We start from the raw sequence: 6,000 nt of genomic DNA on the forward strand, positions 1-6,000 counted from the left end.
TTTATCTTCTCATTTGTTTTTCACCGCGCGACTTAAAAATCAAATTTTACCTTCGTTAAATTTGCGTCTGCCTGTATCCTGCATGTAATTATAAGTAGCAAATTTATATAATGGGAAATACCCTTTAGCACGCATGTACCTCAATTGTTTACCATATAAAACGTTTATTGTTGAAAATTGTCCTCGTTTCTGCCAGGAAAGTGCATTAAAAATCATAAGATGTGTTCATCTTACCAGCCTGGCTGGACCGAGTGGTTAGCGCATCCACTCTCCCGCTAAAAGGCTGCGGGCTCGAATCCCGCCGTGGGCATGGATGTTTGTGTTGTCTGTAGAAATACTTGTGGTTAGCGGTAGATGGCGCTGGTGTAGTTGCGGTCAGTTTGAATGGTCGAGACAGAGCTGTAGAGTAGGTGCCTTCCCTCGATGAGTCCTCGGACTCCCTGTTGTTGTTGTTGTTGTTATTATTTGACACAAATAATAATAATAATCTCAAGCTGAGCACTTTATTTTCTGGTGAGTTACATACAATATGTAATGCTTCCTTTTTTGTGTAAAAAATTATTTTTACACAAAAAACTGCAACGAAAGGGAAAAACCAACATTGAAAATAAAATTAATTTCTTTCGAAGAAAAATATTCAAAATCTTGGATCGGTTGAAAAATGGAGAAAAACCAGGAGTTTTTGCAGGGACTTTGAATTTAAATGAATCAGCAATTCGAACAATCAAACCAAATGAACATAAAATTCGAGAAAGTGTTTATTGCTGGGTCAACGATAAGTGCAAAGCGCGTTGCTCGTGTACGCGATATTCTAATAGAAAAATGGAGAAATCTGTAATGATTTCGATAGAAGATTGCACCTCAAAAGAAAATTCCTATGGATGGAAATCTTATTAAACAAAAAAATTCGCAAAGTTTATAAACATTTATAGTGCAGACCAGGTGTTCAATGCGGATAAATCCGGGTTATATTAGAAAAAAGTGCCAAAACGCACCTATATTTCGAAAAACGAAATATCAGCTCCTGGATTTAAAGTTTCCAAAGATAGAATTACTCCACTGTTTTGTAGTAATGCATCAGTGATTACATGACAAAACCAGTGTTTATTAACCAATCCTCAAATCCTCGTGCTATGAAAGATTAAAATATGCACTACTTTATTTTGCCTACACCTTTTGTGCAATGAAGTTAAAGTACAATTTGTAATTTTTATACTTTATACTATGTATTTGTTTCATAGTTTATACGTTTTCTTAACTTACATGACTTTAATAAAAATGCATTTTTTTGTTTGGAGATGTCATTGTTTATATAATTAAAAAAAAAAAAAAACGATTTCTGAACATAACCCTACTTTTTCTATGTGATCTGAGACTCGCATAACGGGAATTATATAACGCGGCATTTCTGCGAAACCTAACATCCGCGTTATACGAGGGTTACCTGTACATAGTTTTAAATGGTCAGTAATTCATTATTCCGCTAATCAGACTTAAATCACACCTCTCATTCCCTGAATGATAAACAAGAGCAAGCGTGAATTTCAAGACCAGCATTCTCCCCCTGGAGTCTAGCATTAATCAATTTTAGCACACTTTTTTCTTTCTTGAAGAAACTAGTTTTTAATTTCACAATTGAGCCAAAACCAACCGTGGAATGTGTGCAAATAATATTAATTGCACACATTCCACGAACGTCGTACGTTATGCACTTTAAAATATAATGCACTGGTCTCGTAGCTTTAGTTGCTTAGGCCGTACTTTTAGAAAACCGCATCGTGGAGATGAACTCAACTTCTCGCTATGGCGAGAAGTCAAAATTGACTTTAGTGAACCTATTTTGGAATATGTGCATATTATTTCATAGTGAGAATGAGTTAAAACTATCGTCATTTTGACTTAATCTATGACTACCGTTGTCCTGCGAGTGTGGAATTTTTTTTTTTTATAGTTGGGTTGAAATTTTCCTCCCGGAAAATTGGGATGAAACTGGAGAACAGAAGCAATTAACAGAACTAACTTCCTTTGTTGCTTCACTCTTTTTCTATGGGAAAGAGCATGGGATATACTTGTATAAAAATCAGCTTAATTAATGAAAGATATGCCACACGCATTTTAGAGTACTTTAATTCCTATTTCAACAATTTTAGGTATTTTTTTCTTTGTTTCCTTTCGTGATGTAAAATGCAGATGTTTTTTTTTTTTCTTTTGCTACAGTTACGATATCTAAAAAGCCACTGCAGTTCATTAATCTTCTGCCCTTCATATTTTTAAATTATTTAAAATTCAACTTATTTTCTTTTGGAACCTTCTAAATATCTGAGAGAGTTACGAAACGAATTAAACGAACTAAATGTGCCTTTTGTGCTCCCCATTAAATTAATCATTATCATAGAGATAAAAATTATATTTTGTAACCGACACTTACTGTAAAACAGCCTACATGATTTTTTTTTAAAAGTATAATCAAAAATTGCATAATCAGTTCATGCATAAATATTGAGCTGTAAATATGAAAGCATTAATATGCAGATATCGAAGTAAACAAATATTATTAGTTAGTTTTTCTCGCCTTGCGGGAGGTACGCACGGTTCCTTAGCCGCTTCCAGCAATCCATTCGACTCGTTTTGTCACCATCGAACAACAAAGTATTCCTCACGTCCAACCTAATTCCACTTTTACTCGGCTTCCAGTTGTAAACCCCCTTGTTCTTTCTTTTCCGATCGGCAACTTTCCATTCTATGGAATTTCTTTAGCGACTTGTTTCTAGAATGTCCACTCTCTTCTGCTTATCCAGCCACCAACAAATCTTTAGTCTACACTATGTTATTCCTATCAACCACTTCTTATCCCTCCTCCAAGAAAAGACGATAAAATCTCAGTACATATTTTATACTCAAATTTTCCTTATGAAGAAGATTCTCTGTCCATTTCTTGACCCATGTATGGCTAACATCCTTCCCTCGCAATTTTTAAATCCCTTAATAGAGCGAAGATGATTTATATAATCACTTGCGTTCTCCTCCACGTATTAATTCTTGTAAAATCACGCATACTTAGCCACTTCCAAACGACACACTGCATGATTACTCCTTAATCGAAGGTAAAATGGTTACCTGCTGGATATCACCTCTCATAACCAAGCTGACACTAATAATAGTCTTCTCCATCTCGTGCTGTTTTAAGTAATTATCTTTCAGAGTAGCTGAATAAATTTCATTTCCTTCCCCCACGAGTTCTTTCCTCCTTCTAGTCTATATTCCCCTAATTAGTTTCCTGTACATGACAGTGCACTTCCTGTGCTCATCGAGCTAATCTACATGCATATCAGCTGTTGCTTGCTTTACACCTCCCAGTCTATGGCAGCAGTCGGCTATATTTTTTGCTCTCTTGACAAACTTCTGTATTTTGTTAGTTGAAGTTCTGCTATTCTTAATTATACCTTTCTTCCCATACTACTCCTCTGTCTTCCCTGTAACTGTACCATTCTTGTAATTGTCATCCTCTGTCAACCAAGTCTAATACTTATAGTTTTTCGCTATGACATACCGATTGAACTATGAAAGTTCTAGTAAGTAGTGAATCCTTTGTGGAAAGGCCCAGGTTCGAATTCCGTCTGGGTTACAAGGAACCTTTATAAGGACGTTTTCATTTGGAAATGAAAACGTCCTTAAATTAGCCTCTCTCAGACAGAGCTGCAGCATTTTTCATGCCGTAAGACAGACAAACTGCCCAGAAGAACACACGTAATTGATACACATAACAGTAGTCTCAGAGCTTTGACCGTAATTCGAAATATCCACATGGTATGCCAACTGATGATAAAATTTAAAAATTGCATGGGAAGGATGTTAGCCATACAAGGGAAATAGTTAAAAGATGCGGGATACGATGATTCTCGCATTAGTATATATGAGAAGTTAAACTCCTCCGCTCACAAATATCCCGCATCTTTAGGATATATTAACTACTATTTCATTCACATTTGAGTCTTGGCAAAGGGCATTAATTCCCTGATCATTCTTAATCTCGCACTCGCTCTCCTCAAGGACTCCTGCGCGCGAGCGAGCTTGCTCAACTTTGTTATCGGCCTAACATCCTTAGTTTTAGGTACGCACTGTCTTCTGTCCAGAAGCAACTCTCCAGAAGAGTTGGTAATTGCTTCTGCATCTCCTAAATCATGCCAAGTTTTTAAGGGGAGAGGGGGGGGGGGAATCGCGAGCAGCAACACATCTACCTAGAGCATCCCCACAGACATACTGAATAAGATTAAGGTCAAGAAACCTAGCTGGCCAGTCCATACGTACATAGGATAATCTCTGCTTGAAGATATTGATCCACGAGCTGCGCTTGATGAAGACAAGCATTATCGTCTTTTAGGATAAATGTCTCTCCTATCTCACCCGAATACTGATGAACATAGAGATCCAGGACCTCGTCTCTTCATTGTTCCGCTAGGAGGCACATAAAGGTCAGTGGGTCCACCCAAGGGATGCATCAAATTACCTCCACCATCGTTTTGTGGAGAAAGAGAACCAGGATGTTATCATCCCTCTAATATCCGTAGAAAGGACATTTATGGTGGAGGTAGTGTGGTTTTGGGGAGGATTCTCGCAACTCTGTGTGAAATTGCCTGCCAATCAAAAAGTCTATCTTCGTGTTTGGTGTTGAATACTATAGCTACTTTTTTCTTCCTCTGTTCACTGTCGTCTGAATATATATCGGATGTATATTATTGCAACGGATGTATAATATTTATCTTATTCTGCTAATAGCTAACTTCTCGCTGTTTGCCCTGTTCTCTGACGAAAACATCGGGAACCTTGTTTAACTAGGCGAATTTCACACTGGTGTACGATCATGCTTGTTTATGGCAATACAGAATTCAGCTTTGTTAGCTAATTAACACTGACAGGTCGTCTTACCGTTCAGTATCCAGTGGACATCTGCTTACGGGGCACTTTATCTAGCTTTTCCCCTTGAGCGGTCTCCATCATTTATAATATCAGTAGCGTCGCTTGCCCATTTCGGTTGGGTGTGCTGTCATGGCCTATGCAACCCGCGCTACAAAATTCACGTCAGTTTGACCGTATGATTGCATTTTTATCGATGTATGAATGTTTTAAGAGTGTATATCACATCAGTACTCATCTTAATTGGTCTAATACAATTAATTGTAGGATAACTTTGAATACTTTAATTTATCAATTAATTGTAACTAAATCTATGCAGAGTGGGGGATACAATAGATAAAACATTGTTTTAAGATACAACAATGATGGAGGATGTTATTTGGTTGGTATATTTGAATTATTCAAAGGTGTAACATTTGGAAGAGGAGGACGAGGCTTACCTCCTTCGACTACAATAATGTTTCCCATTGTAAATACGGGCAAAAAAAGTTATAAATTTATCGAAAATTATATATTAAAAACTTTTTTATATTATATACAAAAACTTAACAAGTCAGTTCCCATTCACGTACACAAAACAGATCTTCTTCTTCTTCTGCAGCTTCTCCCACTTAAGTGGGGTCACTGTTTCTTATGAGTCTCCTCCACACCTTCCTGTCTTGGGCTGTCACCACATCCAAGTTCTTCATCTTCAAGTCCTCTTCTACCAGCTCCCTCCATCTCTTCTTTGGCCGCCCACGCTTCCGCCTTCCTTGCACATCCATCTGCATGACCCTTCTTCCAACATATTCGTCCTCCCTCCTCATCACATGACCAAACCATCTCAACCTTGCCTCCTGTATTTTCGCTCCTAAGTTCGTAACTTTCACTGTTCCCCTGACATAGTCATTTCTCAGATGATCCTTTCTGGTCACACCGCGCATCCACCTAAGCATTCTCATCTCTGCTACTTCCATCCTGCTAATGTTATTTTTCCTCAGGGCCACAGTTTCTATAGCATATGTCATAGCTGGCCTCACTACTGTCCTATAAATTTTGCCTTTCAGATTGATCGGCACCCTCTTATCACATAACACTCCAGCCATC

The 6,000-nt window shown here is 37.8% G+C and overlaps 1 protein-coding gene across 1 annotated transcript in view; it reads left to right on the forward strand.

Moving 5' to 3' along the window:
- Positions 1-6,000, forward strand: part of LOC150100298 (glycine receptor subunit alpha-2-like) — a 155,221-nt gene that overhangs the window by 102,671 nt on the left and 46,550 nt on the right. The window lies entirely within an intron of this gene.

The sequence above is a fragment of the Typopeltis vanoorti genome, chromosome 13 (assembly GCF_054136105.1).
Source record: "Typopeltis vanoorti isolate ZY-2024b chromosome 13, IOZ_Tvanoo_1.0, whole genome shotgun sequence".
NCBI lineage: Eukaryota > Metazoa > Arthropoda > Arachnida > Uropygi > Thelyphonidae > Typopeltis > Typopeltis vanoorti.